Source organism: Scyliorhinus torazame, chromosome 5, assembly GCF_047496885.1.
Source record: "Scyliorhinus torazame isolate Kashiwa2021f chromosome 5, sScyTor2.1, whole genome shotgun sequence".
Taxonomy (NCBI): domain Eukaryota; kingdom Metazoa; phylum Chordata; class Chondrichthyes; order Carcharhiniformes; family Scyliorhinidae; genus Scyliorhinus; species Scyliorhinus torazame.
Window position 1 is genome coordinate 288,850,984 of NC_092711.1, and position 22,403 is coordinate 288,873,386.

General features: G+C 48.7%; 1 long non-coding RNA gene across 1 annotated transcript in view; it reads left to right on the forward strand.

Moving 5' to 3' along the window:
• LOC140422796 (uncharacterized) overlaps positions 1 to 22,403 on the forward strand; it is a 103,803-nt gene that overhangs the window by 75,894 nt on the left and 5,506 nt on the right. Inside the window, exon 3 of the long non-coding RNA XR_011947612.1 lies at positions 5,648 to 5,826. This is a non-coding gene — a long non-coding RNA (uncharacterized lncRNA). The remainder of the gene's footprint in view (positions 1 to 5,647; positions 5,827 to 22,403) is intronic.

Below are 22,403 nucleotides of genomic sequence, written 5' to 3' on the forward strand. Positions count from 1 at the left end.
ATAGAATTTACAGTGCAGAAGGAGGCCATTCGGCCCATCGAGTCTGTACCAGCTCTTGGAAAGAGCACCCTACCCAAGGTCAACACCGCCACCCTATCCCCATAACCCAGCAACCCCACCCAACACTCAGGGCAATTTTGGACACTGAGGGCAATTTATCATGGCCAATCCACCCAACCCGCACATCTTTGGACTGTGGGAGGAAACCGGAGCACCCGGAGGAAACCCACACACACACGGGGAGAATGTGCAGACTCCGCACAGACAGTGACCCAAGCCGGAATCGAACCTGGGACCCTGGAGCTGTGAAGCAATTGTGCTATCCACAAGGCTACCGTGCTGCCCGAATTCTATCATTGAGATCTGGAATACTTTATTCCAACACCATCAGCACAACCTCATTATATAAAAATGGGTCCAGCTGAGAGCTTGGGCAGAATTTTCACATAGACTCTGGGACCCCGATGTCGGGGCCAAATGGGGGTCCCGAGCTCACACTCGCTGAAAGGAGAATAGCAGACTGACCCAATCACAGGGCAGCTCCACTGGGAGAGGTGGACGTTGCTGAGGCAGGTCATGACTACAGGGATGAAATGAAAATATCCAAGCGGCCAAGCTGGTAGCACCCTCAGCGAAGGAGGAAACCCCTCAGGCTGCATTAGGGCTGTGAATGCAGCCTTCCTCATAAAATGATAGAATCATAGAATCATAGAATTGACAGCATAGAAGGAGACTATTCGGCCCTTGGAAAGAACACCCTACTTAAGCCCACATCTCCACCCTATCCCCGGAACCCAGTAACCCCACCTAACCTTTTTGGACGTGAAGGGCAATTTAGCGTGGCCAATCCACCTAACGTGCTCATCTTTGGACTGTGGGAGGAAACTGGAGCACCCGGAGGAAACCCACGCAGACAGGGAGAGAATGTGCAAACTCTGCACGGACAGTGTCCCAAGCCGGCAATCGAACCTGGGACCCTGGAGCTGTGAAGCAAGAGTGCTAACCACTGTGCTACCGTGCCCCCCCCCCCCATCTTTGGAGCCTCTGACTCTGAGTGAGGCCATCTCCAAGGAGCTGGTGGCCTCCGTATGCAGTAGGAGGGCTCACTCTGCTGCCAACAAAATGTTAGCAAGGTTGGAAAATGCCTCCTGATTGGGGCCCTAAGTGAGTTACAAAAACAAAATACTACGAATGCTGGAAATATAATATAAAAACAGAAAATGCTGGACATTCTCAGCAGATCAGATAACAAGTGTACAAAATGTATTACTATTCTATTTTCTTCAGTTCTGATGAAAGGTCATCAACCTGAAACATTAACTCTCTGTATATTAATTCAGTAAGAAGTCTGACAACACCAGGTTAAAGTCCAACAGGTTTGTTTCGAATCACTAGCTTTCGGAACACAGCTCCTTCCTCAGGTTCACCTGGGGAAGGAGCTGTGCTCTGAAAGCTAGTGATTTGAAACAAACCTGTTGGACTCTAACCTGGTGTTGTAAGGCTTCTTACTATGCCCACCCCAGTCCAATGCCGTCATCTCCACATCATGTATATTAATTGGCTGCCCGCCTTGTTGCAATGGGCAGCTCATTCACTTCTCCCCCAACCCAGAAGGCATTGGGGAACCGTCCTGAGGCAGCACCCCGTTATTTGACCGGCTCCTTCCCCAACCTTACTCATTCAAGGGGATGTGGGCTTCGCAGGTTGGGCCAGTTTTTATAGCCCATCTCTAATTGCCCTTGAACTGAGTGGCTTGGTCGACCATTTCAGAGGGCATTTAAAAGTCAACCACATTGCTGTGGATGGAGGTGAGGACACAGTTTTCTTCCCTGATGGACATTCGTGAACTAGTTGGGTTTTTACAACAATGGCTTATTATAGAATTTCAATTCCAGATTTTCATTTAATTCAAATTTCACCATCTGCCGCGGTGGGATTCAAACCTGGATCATTGGAGCTTTAACCTGGGTCTTCGGATTACTAGTTTAGTGACAATAACAATACACCATCACCTCCCCAGTACTACTAACTAATTGTGTGCAGTGTTTTACTTGCTGGTCCCTGAATCCTTAGTGAAATATTTCATATTAGTAAAATGGAGTATAAATGTTTTAACAGAATAGCATAAGTGAAGACCAGCAATTTAATGAAACTCACTGCTTGACGCAGCTTTCATTTCAAAGCTTCTGTAGGTTTCCTCCAAGCCACAAAATTAACATTTTATATGGTTGTTATAGACAGCAGGATAACATAATATATTAATGTATTATTGTATTTACTATGCATAGAATTTCCTGATAATTAACTGTCACTGTAGTAACAGGATCATTATCATTAATCTTCTTGTTTGTATGTTATTACATGTCAAGGACAACGACTTTCAGAGTTTGCAGCTGCACTGTCAGCTTCCGTATAAAACCTAATCAAAACCAGAATCATGCGACAGCTCTGCATCAAACAATGCATTGCATACATAAATGTCATGAAGTTATCTTAGACTGTTCGTATGATTGCATGATTTTCTTGATAATTATGTTGAAAACTTTAACTCAAAGTTAACTTTAACTTGTTGCTAACTTTCTCCTTGGTTCAATTGCTCTGTTTTATTACCTTTGCTCTCGGGTCGCCAGGTATCTTTATGATACCGGCACGAGGTTCAAGTCCGAGTAATGATCAATAACCCAATACACTGATCAGTAAGATTCAAATCAAAGGACATTTATTATACACAGTAATCGCTACTCATGCACAAATTCTACGTCTAAGCTACTTCTACAACTAACAGGCCTATACTTAACTTCGGACTGGCCCACCAGGTCAGGGGAACAAATGGCCTTTCGTTCGGGTTCTGAGTCTGCGGGATTCGAAGTAGCTAGGAGCACCTATCTCGTAGCGAGCGTTGAATTAAGACTTACTTCGTTCAGCAGTCACTGCACCGGTCACGGTCAATGTTGGTTCGTGTTGCTGGGTGACCCGGGCAGGACGAAGAGGTGAAGCGAGCGATTTGAACTTGGGGCTTAACTCTTAACTCTTATAGTCCCCAAGGGCCTTTCGGGGCGGACCCTGTACCTGGTCCCAAGTGATTGGACTTTGTCCCAATCATTTGGTTCGATTTCTCCAATACTGGAGCGGTTCCCTGATCGATGGGCGGTCTTGAGGTGCTCGTTCACTTCCTTTGTGTTGGCTCCTGCTTGCAGGAGTCTGGCTTTGCTTTGTGTGTCCAAAATGTTACTTATTGTTCCTGGGGATTGCTCATCAGTATGCAGATGGCTGCTAACATTGTTATGCTGATGGTCGCTGGTATCGATGTTGTCTGGCCTTTGCAGAGGTAAATACACAGCAAACCTGCAGCTGCTGGTTTCTGTCTATGTTGGCTGACTTTCCCATCAGCCCTTGCCGTTCGCCATTTTAAATTGGGAGTTGGCCAATTTAGGTGGCTACAAACTTAAGTAAACTGAATCCTTTGGACAGGAAGGTAGTGATCATACTATGAGTGGGATTTACTAACCACCCTGTCGCATGTCTGTCGGCGGCGATGGTGACCCCGCCAGCGGGATCTACCGGTCCCACCGCTGTGAATGGGATTTCCCAGTAAATCCCACCCTATAACTTTGACCACAGACAGGCCCTGTTTGTCACGGAGAAAGAAACCCAAATTGTAATCTGTTGAAAAGTAAGTGAGTGTCCACTTCTTGACCCAGCACACATGGACTAAGGAAGAGAGAAAAAGGGGCTGCAAGTCAGAAAGAGAGAGGGAGAAGGAGACAGGGGAAGGGGAGAAAGAAAGAGAGATATGGAGGGAGAGGCAGAGAGAAGCAATTACTGCTATAAAGAAATAAGAACAGAAAATGCTGGTCAAGCCCAGTAGGCCAGGCAGCATCTATGGAAAGAGGAACAGAGGCCGGAATTCTCCGACCATTGGGGTTCTGTGTTCCCGCCGGCAGAGCACCCCCGCTCCTGGTTTTCCCGACAGCGTGGGAAATGGGAAATCCAATTGACAAGGGGCGGGAGTAGAGAATCCCGTCACCAGCGTATGGCCCACCGCCGAGAGATATATGGCTGGGGGACCAGAGAATGCAGCCCAGGGTTAACATTTCGAGCCTGTATGATGAACTAACATTAAGTCAGGGCAGAATTTTCCCAAAATTGCACAGAGTGCTAGATCATGCAGGAAAAGCTGTGTGAAAATCGCTGACTTCACAGATGTCTTTTTCTCGCCTGATTAAACAGCACTCCATGTAATTTCAAAGTGATGGTGAGGGTTGCAAAGGAAGCGACGGTATAAAATTCATGGAAATTACATTGACTTTCTTTCTGGTGTTAACCTCATCACATCACCAGCGGGGGGCGGGGAAGATATCAAAGCGAGATGTCGCCGGCGCAAATCCTGTTATGGTCCTCTCACGGGATTTAGCGGTCATAACGGGATTTGCGTCTGTGGCGAATTGACCCTCTAAAGTCCACCCTTTTTCCACAGATGCTGCCAGAACTGCTGAGTTTTTCAGAATTTTCTGTTTTCATTTCAGATTTTCAGCACCCACAGTATTCTGCTTTTATTTTACTGCTGTGAAGAGCTGGAAAATACATTTTTCTGTTAGCAACGAGCAAGATGCTGGTGAGAGCTGGCTTTCTATGTGAAGGGAATGGGAAAGATGGGGGCGTGCAATTCAGTAAGCAAAGGTTAAAGTCTGCTTTTGGGCATGTTTGGCAGGGTGCTTCTAGGTGGCTGCATTTTTTGGGCCTCAGGGGACTTTTCCCGGCCCAGACCCCTCATTAGCTCCTCACAGATCGGGTCGCCATTTTGAACTGCAGCCCCGATCTCTACATGCCCCCCCTTTAAGTAATCCCCCCTGCTTTTTCGATGCCCCCGTCACACCCTAACCTTGTCGAGGCCCCTGGGAAACCCCCCTCACACCCCCCATGGAAAAGGCACCCCCGGGCCCAACCTCTGGCAGTGCCAACCTGGACCTCGGGCATGCTGGCACTGCCAGCCTGGAACCCTAGTACCCGTGTATCGGGGGAGTGCCATGGTACCACCCTGCCCTGCTCCTACCACATGGGGGTCTCTAATGGCCTGAAGGACCCCTCTCACGAGGTGCTGTAATGCATGGCCCATATTTGTGGAAACCAATGCTAAACTGCGCCCAGGCGAGGCTTTGCAGGTGTCTGGCTATTTGAATGCGCCTAATGGATCATTAAGATATGCAAATCTGGATCTTGCAAGAGCGAGATCCAGATTGCACCAGACGGAGCGAGTCGGGTGACTCGCCATTGAGGCTCTCGCACAATCCACCTGATCTGGGCGCAACGCGGTCACTGAGCCGCAGCCAGGATTTTGAGGGAATTAAGGAACAAGGAGTTGCCAAGATAGGACTTGCTGAAATAATTAGACTGAGTTGAGTCAAGGACTCCAGATGATTTGACCTGCTGTGACAGGAGTAGTGAGCCTGCCAAAGCTAAGAGTGCCTTGGGACTTAATTTTGTATTGCTACTCATCTGCTGGAAGCATAGCATACAGTGAAAATGTGTCATACAACATATATCAATTAAATTAATTAGCTAATGCAAAGTTTATTTTCTTTATGTTGTTGTATTCTAATTGCTTGCTATGTAGTGTTTGATCTGTGTTGATTTTTATTTGTTACAGTAAAAATCTGAAAAGGTAAAATCTTGGATGGGATCCCCTGTGTGGGTTCCCCGGTGGCGGAGCGAACAAGCCATACAAAATGGCCATAGACTTTGGCAGGACCGTAAGATCCGCTGGCAGCCAATGGCAAGTTGCCTCCACCACAAGTTGTGTGCGCAGGAAAACATGCTGCGGGTGGAGTATGTAGGAAAATCCCATCTCTTGTCTTTCAGTATTTTAAAGTAAATAAAGTAAAGTTATTGTCACAAGTAGGCTTCAAATGAAGTTACTGTGAAAAGACCTTAGTCGTCACATTCCGGCGCCTGTTCGGGGAGGCTGGTACGGGAATCGAACTGTGCTGCTGACCTGCCTTGGTCTGCTTTAAAAGCTAGCGATTTAGCCCAGTGTGCTAAACCAGCCCCTAATCAGTTTTCATCAGCTGCTGAGAAACGTCTGTGGTAATATGAAAACCACGGATAGGGTTTTAGGCCATTTATATTGTACATGAGATGGCTTTTACTAAATGCAAAATGTGTGATTTTACTTGGGTGCACAGCTGCCTACTTTGGTTTCACATCAACTTTTTAGTAAATGCAAGCAAAGCAAAATAAATTTTAGAAGTAAGGAAGATGACTTGCATTTATATTGCATGTTTCATGATCTCAGGAATTGCCAAAGTGAGCTTCTCTGGCCTCCCCACGGTATTTTGGTCCCACCGCTGTTAATGGGATTTACCATTGAATCCACCGCACAATGCCTGGAAACCTATGGCCGGGGTGCACCGTCAAGCGGGGTGTGCCAGGACGAACAGCTGGAAGATCTCACCTTTGAAGTTCATCACTGTTGTACAGCACGAAACATGGCAGACAATTTGCACCACGGCAATATGCTAATGGCCAGAAATTCTGTTTTAACGATATTGGTTAAGAGATACTTATTGACCAGGACACCAAAGAGAGTTACCCTGTTCTTCTTCAAATAGAGATGTTAAACGTTTTGTGACCAGCGGAGTGAGTACTGCTTTGGCTTAATGCCTCAGCTGAAAGATGGGACCTCCAACAGAGCAGCTCTCCCTCAGTACTGCACTAGAGTGTCAGCCTAAATTTTGTGCTCAAGTTGTCCAGTCAGGTTTGTATGTGTGTGCTCTAATCTCAGTCACTTCTGATTGATATTCGGCAAGACTTTTACACCCTCGGATGTCTTCTGGCTAAACAAGGAACTAACTCTCTTTCAGGCTTGTTATCAAAATACCAATTCAACTGGATGTCAGTAAGTGAAACTCTGAGCAAGTATGGTTAAAGTGCCATAGTTTCCCCTGACAAGGCAGCAATAAGGAGCTATATCTCACTCTGCCATCCTTATGGGACTCCTACCTGTAGTAAAACTGTGTCCACATATATATAACATATTAAAGTTATTGAGACGTCCAGTCTCACACCTATTTCCTGACACAATTCAATAATGTTTCATGGAATTTCATCCAGTTACAGGTAACTCCAAACTTTTTTCATAAGTTATTTAGTTTTATCCATCCTTTTCCTTCACTTTTTCTCTTTTTCAAGCAGTTATCCAAATGGTACATGATATAGGAAAGGGCAGATGCCATTGGTGAGGGATGAAGGTAACAGAACAGTATTATGTAAAAAACAGGATTGTTTTAACAGTTGAGAGTTACATTGTGGGGTGTTGCAGTCAGAGGCCCTTACCCTCTGAAACAGCACACAGACTGTCAATGGGTGTGATCTTCTGCCCCTGTTTTAGGGGGCAGGTAAGCCAGATGGGGCTGAGAATCCAACAGAAGTCCTTAAATAGCATTTACGCCGATGGGATTTTTTTGCATTGAAATCGACCCTGACTCCTCCAATATTATAATGTGTTTCCCACCACGAAAAGTCGCAAACCCTATAACCACACATTTAAATGTCATTAACAGGCCTGAATGCTATTTCAACCTCCCACATAAAGAGTTCTCCCCCCCATCAACGTGATGTCAAGTCAGCAGGGTTTACAAACACGGTCCTGGCGAAGAGAACCCGCCAGGGGCTCACAGTTAAATATAGCCCCCGGGGAGGAGAGGGTCATGTCCGGGAAGTACTCTGGCAGTGCCCTGGCAGCGCACCAGCATTTCCCTCTGGTACTGAGGGGGGGGGGGGAGTGGGGGGAGGCTTCCATTGGGGAGGTTCAAGGTGGGGGATTTTACCTGGCTGTAGGGTTCCCTGGTTGTGGGGGGGATACGGGGCTATGGTTGCTGGTGAGGCGGGATCATAATGTTATGGGACCTGCCTCCAGGGTTTATTTGACTTTGTGTCAAAAGATATGGCGGGAGAAGCTAGCAGCGCAGCCGACGGCACACACTGCTTTTCCCACCTGAGTTGACAGATGGTCAAAAAAAGAGAAAATTCAGCCCAATGTGTTTGTGGTGGTATCTTTCTATCTCATACGATGATGGTTTGCGCTATGGAGGTCAATACTATGTTACGCATCACCTCGGGAGCCCCACTCTGGCATGGCAGTCTCTGTCATATTGCTGCAGAGGAAGACAGTGGGCTGAGAAGGTGCAGGATTCACTGATCTCTGTTTCCTCTTTGTGCCCACTAACTGAGCTTTTAGTCTCTGCTTATCCCTTCCATTACCCTCCAAACAGCCAGTTTCCAGAGGTCATGGCTGCAGACAACTGTCTCACAGTTGTAAGCGTCAATGTCCATCATCTTCATATCTCATTTGCAGGTGTCCCTGCAGCAGCGGTGTGGACATCTAGAAGGTTGTGAATCCAGTTCACAGTACACATATATGACTGTCATCCATCCAATGAACATGACCGATGCAGATGCTACGACTTAGAAATGAGTAGGTGGCCTTGTTCTGCCAAGGGATGTTGAGCATAGGTGTGAGACTACAAGGGTAGAAGCTGTTCAGCCTTTCTCTTGCCTACCCGCTGTAGTCCAGGTCTCACCATTGCAGAGAAACATGCTGGGGACACATAGGTTTGGTAGACCTGCGGTTTGGCGCACTCGGTCAATGTGTTTACTGTTACGACCCCCTCAGGAGCCTGTAGCGGTTTTTTGTTTTGAACTATTTACAGTATTCGTAAGAGGGAAAAGGGAAAAAAAAAACATTCTCGTTAAAGTCCACAACATTCTAGTGTTACACCGATGCCACGAGTCGGGCGGGCGGTCTGGTCGTCCTTGTCGATCGCCTCAGCCCCGGTGGTGGTGGTGCTTGTTCCAGTGTTGCCGCCTCCGGGAGCTTTACGGTTTCTGCTTCAGCTTCACTTCTGGTCGGACCTGGGAGGAGGACCGATCCTCCCGGGAAGGGGGCTGTCGCGGGGTGCGCCGGTGGCAGGGAGGGGGTGATTGGTGTCGAGGGGGTGTGTGTGTTGCCGGCGGGCGCCAGATCTCGCAGGGCGACCGTGTCCTGCCGGCCGTTGGGGTACTCCACGTAGGCGTACTGCGGGTTCGCGTGGAGGAGGTGAACCCTCTCGACCAACGGGTCCGACTTGTGCGCCCGCACATGTTTCCGGAGCAAGATGGGTCCTGGGGCCGCCAGCCAGGTCGGCAGCGACGTTCCAGAGGAGGACTTCCTGGGGAAGACAAGGAGGCGCTCATGAGGAGTTTGGTTAGTGGTGGTACACAGTAGCGACCGGATGGAGTGGAGGGCGTCCGGGAGGACCTCCTGCCACCGTGAAACTGGGAGATCCCTGGACCGTAGGGCCAGTAGGACGGTCTTCCAGACCGTGCCGTTCTCCCTCTCTACTTGCCCGTTCCCCCGGGGGTTGTAGCTGGTCGTCCTGCTCGAGGCTATACCCTTGCTGAGCAGGAACTGGCGCAGCTCGTCACTCATGAAGGAGGACCCCTGTCGCTATGGACGTATGCGGGGCAACCGAACAGTGTGAATATGGTGTTAAGGGCTTTAATGACTGTGGCCGCTGTCATGTCAGGGCAGGGGATGGCGAAGGGGAAACGGGAGTACTCGTCCACCACGTTCAGGAAGTATGTGTTGCGGTCGGTGGAGGGGAGGGGCCCTTTGAAATCCAGACTGAGGCGTTCAAAGGGACGGGAAGCCTTGATCAGGTGCGCACTATCCGGCCTGAAAAAATGCGGTTTGCACTCTGCGCAGATGTGGCAGTTCCTTGTGACTGTACGGACCTCCTCCACGGAGTAGGGGAGGTTGCGGGACTTTATAAAATGGTAGAACCGAGTGACCCCCGGGTGGCAGAGGTCCTCGTGGAGGGTTTGGAGACGGTTAATTTGTGCGTTGGCACATGTGCCGCGGGATAGGGCATCGGACGGCTCGTTCAGCTTTTCGGGACGGTACAAGATCTCATAGTTGAAGGTGGAGAGCTCGATCCTCCACCTTAAGATCTTGTCATTTTTAATTTTGCCCCGCTGTGCATTATCGAACATGAAAGCTACCGACCATTGGTCAGTGAGGAGAGTGAATCTCCTGCCGGCCAGGTAATGCCTCCAATGTCGCACAGCTTCCACTATGGCTTGGGCTTCCTTTTCCACTGAGGAGTGGCGGATTTCTGAGGCGTGGAGGGTTCGGGAGAAAAAGGCCACGGGTCTGCCCGCTTGGTTAAGGTTGGCCGCTAGAGCTACATCGGAGGCGGCGCTCTCGACCTGGAAGGGGAGGGACTCGTCGATGGCGCGCATCGTGGCCTTTGCGATATCCGCTTTGATGCGGCTGAAGGCCTGGCAAGGCTCTGTCGACAGAGGGAAGGTCGTGGTCTGTATTAGGGGGCGGGCCTTGTCTGCGTACTGGGGGACCCACTGGGCGTAATATGAAAAGAACACCAGGCAGCGTTTTAGGGCTTTTGAGCAGTGAGGGAGGGGAAATTCCATGAGGGGGCGCATACGTTCGGGGTCGGGGCCTATTATCCCATTGCGCACTACATATCCCAAGATGGCTAGCCGGTTTGTGCTAAAAACGCACTTGTCCTCGTTGTATGTGAGGTTCAAGGCTTTAGCGGTCTGGAGGAATTTTTGGAGGTTGGCGTCGTGGTCCTGCTGATCGTGGCCGCAGATGGTTACGTTGTCGAGATACGGGAACGTGGCCTGCAACCCGTGTTGATCAACCATTCGGTCCATCTCCCGTTGGAAGACCGAGACCCCGTTTGTGACGCCAAATGGGACCCTTAGGAAGTGGTATAATCGCCCGTCTGCCTCGAAGGCTGTCTACTTGCGGTCACTTGGGCGGATGGGGAGCTGATGGTAGGCGGACTTGAGGTCCACGGTGGAGAAGACCTTATATTGGGCAATCCGATTGACCATGTCGGATATGCGGGGGAGAGGGTACGCATCTAGCTGTGTGTACCTGTTGATGGTCTGGCTATAGTCTATGACCATCCTTTGCTTCTCCCCTGTCTTTACTACTACCACCTGTGCTCTCCAGGGACTATTGCTGGCCTGGATTATGCCTTCCTTCAGTAGCCGCTGGACTTCGGACCGAATAAATGTCCGGTCCTGGGCGCTGTACCGTCTGCTCCTAGTGGCGACGGGTTTGCAATCCGGGGTGAGGTTTGCAAACAAGGATGGGGGCTCAACCTTGAGGGTTGCGAGGCCGCAGATAGTGAGTGGGGGTATTGGGCCACCGAATTGGAAAGTTAGGCTCTGCAGATTGCACTGGAAGTCTAATCCCAGTAATGTGGGCGCGCAGAGTTGGGGAAGGACGTAGAGCCTGTAGTTTTTAAACTCCCTCCCTTGCACCGTTAGGGTCACTATGCAGAAGCCTTTGATCTGTACGGAGTGGGATCCTGCAGCTAGGGAAATCTTTTGCGCACTGGGACGGATGGTCAAAAAACAGCGTCTTACCGTGTCGGGGTGGATGAAGCTTTCTGTGCTCCCGAGCCGACCAGGCATGGTGTCTCGTGTCCGTTGATCAGCACCGTTGTTGTCGTCGTCTGGAGCGTCCGGGGCCGTGCTTGGTCCAGCGTCATTGAGGCCAGACGTGGTCGTAGTGCTTCAGCGTCTTCCTCGAACCCCGTGGAGCCATCGATGCTGGGGTCCATTGTTGCCGTCCAAGGTGGCGGCGGGGGTGAACAAAATGGCCGCCCCCATGCATCGCACATGGCTGGGGGGTCACAAGATGGCGGCGGGGTGGACAGAATGGCCGCCCCATGCGTCGCGCAGGGCTGGGGGGTCCCAAGATGGCGGCGCCCCTCCTCCCCTCGTGGTGGCCAGGACCCAAAATGGCGGCGCCTGCGGGTCGCACATGGGGCGCTGGGGGGGTTGGGGAGCGTTTGGAACGCGCAGGACTCCTTCTTCTCCAGGGACAGCGGCGACCCCCCGGGACCGGCACACAGCCGCGAAATGGCCCTTTTTCCCGCAGCTCTTGCAATTCGCTGCGCGGGCCGGGCAGCGCTGCCGGGGGTGTTTCGCCTGGCCGCAGAAATAGCAGCGGGCTCCCCCGGGACGACTTGGCGTCTGAACCGCGCAAGCCTGTGAGGGGGGGGGGGTTTGACGCGACGGGGGTCCACGGAGCCCAAGGGGCTGCCGCGCGGTCGGGGCCGTACGCGCGGGCGTTTCGCGCGGCCACATCTAGTGAGGCTGCAAGGGCCCGTGCCTCTGAGAGTCCTAGCGACTCTTTTTCTAAAAGTCTTTGGCGGATTTGGGGAGAGTTCATACCAGCCACAAACGCATCGCGAATTAACATGTCCGTGTGTTCAATCGCGTTTACCGGCGGGCAGCTGCAGGCCCGTCCCAAAATTAGCAGCGCGGCGTAGAATTCGTCTAGCGATTCTCCGGGACTTTGCCGTCTCGTTGCGAGTTGGTAACGTGCGTAGATCTGGTTCACTGGGCGAACATAGATGCTCTTTAGTGCTGCGAACGCCGTCTGGAAATCCTCTGCGTCTTCTATGAGAGGGTAAATTTCCGGGCTTACCCTCGAGTGCAGGATCTGTAGTTTCTGGTCTTCTGTGACCCGGCCGGGGGCCGTTCGGAGGTAGGCTTCGAAACAAGTCTGCCAGTGTTTAAAAACTGCTGCTGAGTTCACTGCGTGGGGGCTGATCCTCAGGCACTCCGGGACGATCCTGAGCTCCATAGTCCTTTAAGCACGCTTAATAAATTGTAGCGCACAAAGACTCCCGAGAGACGAATAGAGGTGAAGTCGATGAGGCTTTATTAAGCGTGACTCGTTCCCCGCAGTTCAGCAACAGACTGGATCTGCGGGGAGAATTCCTGGTTCTTATACTCCGCCTTCAGGGCGGAGCTAGAGATCAACAGCCAACCAGGACCCGGGATCTGTCAGCCAATTACATCACGGCTTCACAGTCCCACATGACCCCTAATGCATACTACCACAGAGCCAAGCACTATATTTTATCTGACTCCATTCACCCCCCCCCCTCCTACATGGAATATGAACTACCCCAATAAGTGACGGCATGGAGCCTCCCCTGACTGGGAGGAGTTTCACGGTATATAAACCCCAGCCTGGGTGCAGGTCGAGGAGGATGTCCTTTCGGGGTGAGGAGTTGTGGTACTTGTGGTTATTGAGTGCAGTGTAAATAAACCTTGTTCTTATCCAGCCTACCGTGCATTCCATCAAGTCTCTTCCTTCTTCCACGACATTTACAACACCGTATTATCCTATAAATAACAATTTTGTTTTGAATACAGGAAACCTTGAACTGTGAGTGTGGGCCGAGTTCACTTGAATATCTTTCATTAAATGTAGCTATTTGGATTAACATGAGGTGCATTTTTAAAAAAATGGTAATTACTCTTTGGGATCATTTAAACTTTGAACATTTTCTGTCACCTCATGAGTCATGACATTTTGTTGAGGTGGAATGCATGGGTACCATACAATACTGCATTGGGCCAGTGTACACTGAAGCATTTATAACAAATGCTTAAGGGCTAAATTAAAGCCAGATGATAGCCTATTGTTCTCCAAAACCGAGATAGCTTGTATTAACATGGTTTTCATGTTAACATTGTATGTTTAAAAACAATCCCAATAAGAGTTGCAGAGTGGGAGCCTAATCCATTGTCAAAGAATCCAGGAGAAGCATCAAGGCCCAAAATGCAGGACACGTTCTCGGCAGAAGGAAATTGAGATGAAAATGACTGTCATTGAGGAAGAGCTAATGAAGCATTGGGGAAACTGGTGACTGGCCCTTAGATCCGGCATCAGCACTGCTACGTGGGCTCTTAAAGCTGGTTAGATCTCAAGAGATGTTACAGCCACCAGGAATCTCGGGTGAACCTTCTCCCAGGATCGACCGGATGGGTCGCACCCTGGTTCCAGCAGGACCTGGCAGGTAGATCGCGCCCATAATGTTTCAGGCTTAATAATGCTGAAACTTTGAGCTGTCGAGTGTGAATAAAAACAAAATGCTCCGCATGTGGACAATCTGAAATAAAAACAAAATACTGGAAATACTCAGCTGGTCTCATAGCGTCTATAGAGAGGCCTTTCAACAGAACATTAGATTCCCTCTGCGAGCTGAATTGGATAATCCTGATTATTGCATGGATCTATTCCAATCTTTGTGAAGTTTGTGCAATCCATCTCCCACACCTCTAGTCTCACCCCTTCTTCTCCCTCCCAGAACCAGGATTGGGCGCCCCTTGTCCTCACTTTTCACTCCACCAGCCTCCGTATTCAAAGAATCATCCTCTGACAGTTCTGCCAACTCCAGCATGTTACCACCATATAACACACCTTCCCTTTACTCCCTCTGCAGGCATTCCGCAGGGACCGCTCCCTCCAGGATATCCTGGTCCACTCCTCCATCACCACCAACAAATCACCCTCTTTCCCAAGCAACCACAGAAGATGTACCACCTGCTCCTTTTCCTCCTCCCTGCTCACCGTCCCAGGGCCTAAACACTCTTTTCAAGTGAGGTAGCACTTCACATGCACCTCCTTAAATCTGGTATATTGCATTTGCTGCTCTCAATGCAGTGTACTCTACATTGGAGAGAATAAATGCAGACTGGGTGACCACTTTGCAGAACATCTCCAGTCTGTCCGCAAGCAGGACCCAGACTTGCCATTTCAACTGACCATCCCTTTGTCTTTCTGTCCACCACATCTTTGTTCATCTCCACCTATCGCTGAGCCTCTATCCAGCCCATAACACCATAAGACCATAAGACATAGGAGCAGAATTAGGCCACTCGGCCCATCGAGTCTGCTCCACCATTCAATCATGGCTAATATTTTTCTCACCCCCATTCTCCTGCCTTTTCCCCATAACCCCTGATCCCCTTATTGATCAAAAACCTATCTATCTCTGTCTTAAAGACACTCAGTGATTTGGCCTCCACAGCCTTTTGCGGCAAAGTGTTCCACAGATTCACCATCTTCTGACTGAAGGAATTCCTCCTCATTTCTGTTTTAAAGAATTGGCCCTTTAGTCTGAGATTGTGTCCTCTGCTTTTAGTTTTTCCTACAAGTGGAAACATCCTCTCCACGTCCACTCTATCCGACCTCGCAGTATCCTGTAAGTTTCAATAAGATCCCCCCTCATCCTTCTAAACATCAATGGGTACAGACCCAGAGTCCTCAACCATTCCTCATACGACATGTTCTTCATTCCAGGGATCATTCTTGTGAACCTCCTCTGGACCCTTTCCAAGGCCAGCACATCCTTCCTGAGATACGGGGCCCAAATTACTCACAATACTCCAAGTATGTTCTAAATGGGGTCTAACCAGAGTCTTATACAGCCTCTGAAGTACATCCCTGTTCTTGTATTCTAGCCCTCTCGACATGAATACTATCATTGCATTTGCCTTCCTAACTTCCAACTGAACCTGCACGTTAACCTTAAGAGAGTTGTGAACAATGACTACCAAGCCCCTTTGTGCTTCTGATTTCCTAAGCATCTCGCCATTTAGAAAATTGTCTGTGCTTCCATTTCTCCTTCCAAAGTGCATACCTCACACTTTCCTACATTGTATTCCATCTGCCACTTCGTTGCCCACTCTCCTAGCCTGTATAAGTCCTTCTGCAGCCCGCCTGCTTCCTCAATATTACCTGCCCCTCTACAGATTTTGTATCACCTGCAAACTTAGCAACAGTGCTTTCAGTTCCTTCTTCCAGATCATTAATGTATATTGTGAAATGTTGTGGTCCCAGCACTGACCCCTGAAGCACACCACTAGTCACCGGCTGCCATCCTGAAAAGACCCCTTTATCCCTACTCTCTGCCTTCTGCCAGTCAGCCAATCATCTATCCATGCCAGGATCTTACCCTTGACACCATCGGCTCTTAACGTATTTAACAGTCTCCTATGCGGCACCTTGTCAAAGGCCTTCTGGAAATCTAAATAAATTACGTCAACTGGTTCTCCTTTGTCTAACGTCCTTGTTACCTCCTCAAAGAACTCGAACAAATTTGACAGCCATGACCTCCCCTTGATGAAGCCGTGCTGATTCCGTCCTATTTTATCATACACTTTCAAGTACTCCGCGATCTCATCTTTGATAATGGACTCTAAAATCTTACCAATGACCAAAGTCAGGCTAACCCGCCCTATAATTTTCCATCTTCTGTCTCCCTCCCTTCTTAAACAGTGGTGTTACATTAGCCACTTTCCAGTCCTCTGGGACTCTTCCGGCCTCCAGTGATTCCTGAAAGATCACCACCAATGCCTCCCCAATCTCCTGAGCTATCTCTTTAAGAACCATGGGGTGTAGTCCATCCGGTCCAGGTGATTTATCCACCTTCATTCCTTTCAGTTTCCTCAGAACCTTCTCCTTAGTAATGGTCACTGCACTCATGGTTCTCCTGGAGCTCTGGCATCCCACCGGTGTCTTCCACCGTGAAGACTTATGCAAAGTAACTATTCAGTTTGTCTGCTGTTTCTTTTTTTCCTATTATTACTTCTCCAGCCACATTTTCCAGTGGTCCAAAGTCTACTTTTGCCTCTCTCTTACCTTTTATATATTGAAAAAACTCTTCCTATCTTCCTTTATATTACTAGCTAGCTTGCACTCATACTTCATCTTCTCCCCCATTGTTGCTTTTTTAGTTGTCCTCTGCTCGCTTTTAAAGGCTTCCCGATCCTGTGGCTTCCCACTAATGCTCGCCACTTTGTATGCTTTTTCTTTAGCTTTTATGCTGTCCTTGACTTCCCTCGTCAGCCATGGATGCCTTGTCCTCCCCTTAGCCTGTTTCCTCCTCCTTGGGATTAATTTCTGTTGTGCCTACCGAACAAAAAACACACCTGGCATTGCTGTTTCACTGTCTTCCCTGCTAGGCTCCTTTTCCAATCAACTCTGGCCAGCTCCTCCCTCATGTCTTTGTAGTTACCCTTATTTAATTGTAATGTTGTTACATCTGATTGCAGCTTCTCCCTCTCAAACTGCAGGCTAAATTCATCATATTGTGGTCACTGCTCCTTAAGGGTTCCTTCACCTAAGTTCCCTAATCAAGTCGGCCTCATTACACATCATCAAATCCAGAATTGCCTGTTCCCTAGTAGGCTCTGTCACAGGCTGCTCCAAAAATCATCTCTTAGACATTCCACAAATTCCTTTTCTTGAGACCCACTACCAACCTGATTTTCCCAGTCCGCCTGCATATTAAAGTCCCCCATGATTATTGTAATAGTGCCTTTTTTACATGCTTTTTCTATCTCCTGATTTATTTTCTGCTCCACATCCTGACTACTACTAGGGGGCCTGTACATAACTCCCATCAGGATCTTTTTACATTTACGATTCCTCAACTCTATCCACAGGGATTCTATGCCTTCTGATCCTACATCACCCTTTGCTATCGGTTAAACCTCATTCCTTACTGACAATGCAACCCCGCCCCCTTTTCCCATCTGCCTGTCTTTTCGATAGGATACATATCCTTGGTGTCATGAGAATGTCACTTTAGGAAATGTCTGTCTGCTCATGTTACTGCTGTGATGTCAGAGTGTGGGTGGAGCTGAGCTCTGGCTCTGCTTTTTAGTTTCACTTTGAGAAAAGCTAGGGTGTGTCTGTTTTTTTGGTTTCGTTTTTTCAGTGTTGGAGTTGAAGCCAGACAAAGCAGGTGTACTGCTGTTCTCTCTGCCATGAAAAGACTATCTCTTGTTTATTTGGTGAATTCAGAATTATAAATGTTTTCATTTAGCGAATGTAAACCTGATGTGCTTCTGTTAAAAGGTGTTTATTTTGTCTTCTGGATGTTGTTTGGGAAGTTATTAAGGATTACTTAGTGTTGTATTCTTTGGTGGTTGTATTTGAATTAATGGTTGCTAAGATGTTCACTCTATGTTTTAAAAAGGTTAACTTAACTTCATAGAATAAACATTGTTTTGCTTTAAAAAATACTTTTCCATTTCTGCTGTACCACACCTGTACAGTGGGCCATGTGCTCCCCATACCACAATCTATTAAAAGTTGTGGGTCAGGTGAACTCCATGATACACTTTGGGATTCTCTAAACCCTGGCCCATAACATTGGGTATTTAGATCCCACCCCTGATCACCTTGCAGCCACGTCTCTGCGCTGCCCACGACATCGTACCGGCCAATTTCAATGTGTGCAACGAGCTCATTTACTTTGTTCCGTATATTGCGCGCATTTAGGTACAACACCCTCAATCCTGCATTGACCACCTCCCTTTTCACACTTGTCACCTTTTTTGCTCTGCCTGAGGGTGATGTTGTTATTTTATTTTGGTTCTCTATTTCCCTTCAGTTATTATACCTTCTGAGCTCACATTCTGGTTCCCACCCCCTTGCCATACTAGTTTAAATCCTCCCGAGTGAATCTAGCAAACCTCCCAGCCAGGATATCGGTGCCCCTCCAGTTTAGATACAACCTATCCTTCTTGTACAGGTCCCACCTGCCCCGGAAGAGATCCCAATGGTCCAAAAATCTGAAACCCTCCCTCCTACACCACCAGTTTAGCCACCTGTTTAGCTGCACAATCCTCCTATTTCTAGCCTCACTCGCACGAGGTACAGGGAGTAATCCTGAGATTACAACCCTAGAGGTCCTGCTTTTTAGCTTACTGCCTAACTCCCTGAACTCCTTCTACAGGACCTCATCACTCTTCCTGCCTATGTCGTTAGTACCTATGTGTACTACGATCTCTGGCTGTTCACCCTCCCCCTTCAGGATGTCCTGTATTCGTTCAGAGACATCTGCCTCCCGCTCCCCCCACAGCAGTATAAATCGGAACCTATTTCCAGTTCTCTCCAGCGTTGACAAAGAGTCATCCAGACTGGAAACGTTATCGCCCTTCTCTCTCCACAGATGCTGTCAGACCTGCTGAGATTGTCCAGTATGTTCCGCTTCCATTTCAGATTCCTGCATCCGCAGTAATTTGCTTTGTGAAGGTGGATGAAGAAAAGAGGCCAGATACAATTAGTTAAAAACTGCTTTATTTTGCAAAGAATGACATTAACATTTAGAATTGAATGCTCGCCCAGACCAGCCTTGCTGTGTGCTCAGATCTGGAGAGCTCCCAACACAATGGATTTTATTGATTACTGACATTAATTAATCATTATTTATTTGCGTTGATGGAAATGAGCTTTTTAACTGCCTTTCATCTCAGCGTAATTTTCCTTTTAATACTTGTGAGGTTAGATATTCCTTTAAAATACAGCCCTTAGATATAATGGGTATGATTCAGTGATCCCATTGCCCCCGATGTATCACACAAGAGCCTCAAATCAGGCTCCACACGGATGCCAGGCCAATTCTGAGGTCACCTGACTCACTCCGCCCAGCAGCTGGGAACAGGGCAAGGCGGTACCCTAGCACTCCCCTAACACCTGGGCATCCTGGCACTGCCAGCCTGCCACCCTGGCAGTGCCACTCACTGCCAGGGTGCTCAGGTGGCACTGCTAGGGTGCCGGGGTGTTCAGGTGTCAGGCTGTCCAGGTGTCAGATTAGCACTGCCAGGGTTCAGGACTTGGGGGCCTTGCCAACTGGGGGGTGTTCCCAAAATCCTGAATACGGTTGGAGGGGTAAGGTGGGGGTTGGGGGGGGGGCAGATTGCGGAGGGCCGGCCTGAAAGGTGGGGGAGGAGATCGGGGCTGCCAATCGAAATGGCACCCCGGTCTGTGAGCAGCCATTCCAGCTGGTGAGATCAGCTCGCCATCAAGAAATCTCTCTTAGAGTGGCCTCGAGGGCGAGAAACTCCACGAGGCAAAAAAAACACAAGTGCCGTTGAATATCAGAGTGCCTCTCAGTGCTACCGCGGTCAAGGGTCAACCTGCCAAATATGCCCCAAAGTGACTCGCACCCAACATTTTTCCTCCAAAGTTTTTCATAGAATTTCATAGAATTTACAGTGCAGAAGGAGGCCATTCGGCCCATCAAGACTGCACCGGCTCTTGGAAAGAGCACGCTACCCAAGGTCCACACCTCCACCCTATCCTCATAACACAGTAACCCCACCCAACACTAAGGGCAATTTTGGACACTAAGGGCAATTTATCATGCCCAATCCACCTAACTACCTAACAATCCACAATGCTACCGTGCTGCCCTTTTTCTATGGATGTATGGTCAAAAATAATGAATCCAGAGAGTCAATTAAATGACAGGTGGAACAATTGAATGCAATTCAATTATCGATTGCACTGTCAGATGATTGACTTTAATGCTTTTCTTTGTTCATCCTGTAGCTGCTTTTGGTTTAGGTATTGTATTGACTCCTATTGGCAGAAAACAAAGTCTGAAACGGTAGCACGGTAGCATTGTGGTTAGCACAATTGCTTCATAGCTCCAGGGTCCCAGGTTCGATTCCGGCTTGGGTCACTGTCTGTGCGGAGTTTGCACATCTTCCCCGTGTGTGCGTGGGTTTCCTCCGGGTGCTCCGGTTTCATCCCACAGCCCAGGATGTGCAGGTTAGGTGGATTGGCCATGCTAAAATTGTCCTTAGTGTCCAAAATTGCCCTTAAGTGTTGGGTAGGGTTACTGGGTTATGGGGATAGGGTGGAGGTGTTGACCTTGGGTAGGGTGCTCTTTCCAAGAGCCGGTGCAGACTCGATGGGCTGAATGGCCTCCTTCTGCACTGTAAATTCTATGATAAATGCACGTACAGAATTTCAATGGCAAATGTGCCAGATTTCATCTTGGGGAAAATGGTCATGTGCATGCACCTAACAACTATTGGCAGCATAAGCAGATTGTGACGTCAATCGGTTTGTGATGCTAATTTGATGCCACACTAGCATTTTCGAATTCAATTCCCCAGCCTACACTCTGTCTTAATGTTACATCACTGAAAACAATGTTAAACAGCATTCAAGACCCTCCACCTCATTTCACACCACCATGTCCTAGACCCACCCACCTTCAGCTGCTTCATCAATGTACTTCCTTCGAAAATCAGGTCAGAAGTGGAGATGTTCGCTCATGATTGCACAATGTTCAGCACCATTCGTGACTCATCACACACTGAAGCAGTCCACGTGCAAATGTAACAAGACGTGGACAATATCCAGGCTTGGGCTGACAAGTGGCAAGTAACATCTGCGCCACACAAGTGCCAGGCAATGCCCATCTCCAATAAGAGAGAATGTAACCATTGTCCCTTACCATTCAATGGCATGACTGTTACTGAATCCCCTAATATCAACATCTGGGGGTTACCATAGATCAGGAACTTAACTGGACTAGCCATATAAATACTGTGGCTGCAAGAGCGGGTCAGAGGCTAGAAATCCGGTGGCGAGTAACTCATCTCCTGACTCCCTGAAGCCTGTCCACTACCTACAGGGCACATGTGAGGAGTATGATGGAATGCTCCCCACTTGCCTGGATGACTGCAGCTCCAACAACACTGAAGAAGCTCGACAACATCCAGGACAAAGCAACCCGCTTGATTGGCACCCCTTACCCAAACATTCACTCCCTCCACACTGACGCACAGTAGCAGAGATGTGTACCATGTACAAGATGCACTGCAGAATCCACCAAGGCTCCTGAGGCAGCACCTTACAAACCCACAACCACGACCGTCTAGATGGACAAGGGCAGCAGTACAGACCACCTATTTCCAGCACATTCCGCTGCTGAAAATCTCATTTGTGCCTTCATCCTTGACTCGGCTATTTGAAGAGGGAGGAAGAGGAGGCGGCCGAAGGACTCTCAGCAGGAGGCGATATCCACCCTGGGTCTTTAGTGAGCAATTCTCTAATCACAACTTCAGCAAGGACCAATGCTTGAGACACCTTCACTTCACTAGATTGTGACTGAACTCTGCATACTCATGCAGCTGCCATGACTATTTTTTTTTAAATATAAATTTTGAGAACCCAATTATTTTTTCCAATCAAGGGGCAATTTAGCGTGGCCAATCCACCTACCCTGCACATCTTTGGGTGAAACCCACGCAAACACGGGGAGAACATGCAAACTCCACACGGTCAGTGACCCAGGGCCGGGATTCGAACCCGGGTCCTCAGCGCCGTCGGAAGCAATGCTAACCACTGTGCTACCTCAGCTGCCATGACTATATCAAAGGAGGGCAAGGTCAGCATTATGAGCGGCTGTTCAGGCAATCGTGGCTCCTAACATTTATGCTCCTTGGCAAGGGTCTGGGCTGCTTGACAAGCAGCAGCAAGGTAATTGGTGGAGTGTCAGGGAGGTAGAAATGTAATCCTCCTGAGGAAGGTCAGCATTTTTGTGCTCAAAGCTGCCCCCACCATTTCATAGATTACTGTTTATTGGAGAACAGACTGATGGCACACTATGCCACCATGGGAGCTCTTTTTAACAGTGGCATCCAGAGCTGATCTTCAGCAGTCTAAGCTTCTCCTGCAGCACTCAGTTCTTTGATGAGCTCTGACACCGGGTGACCAGATA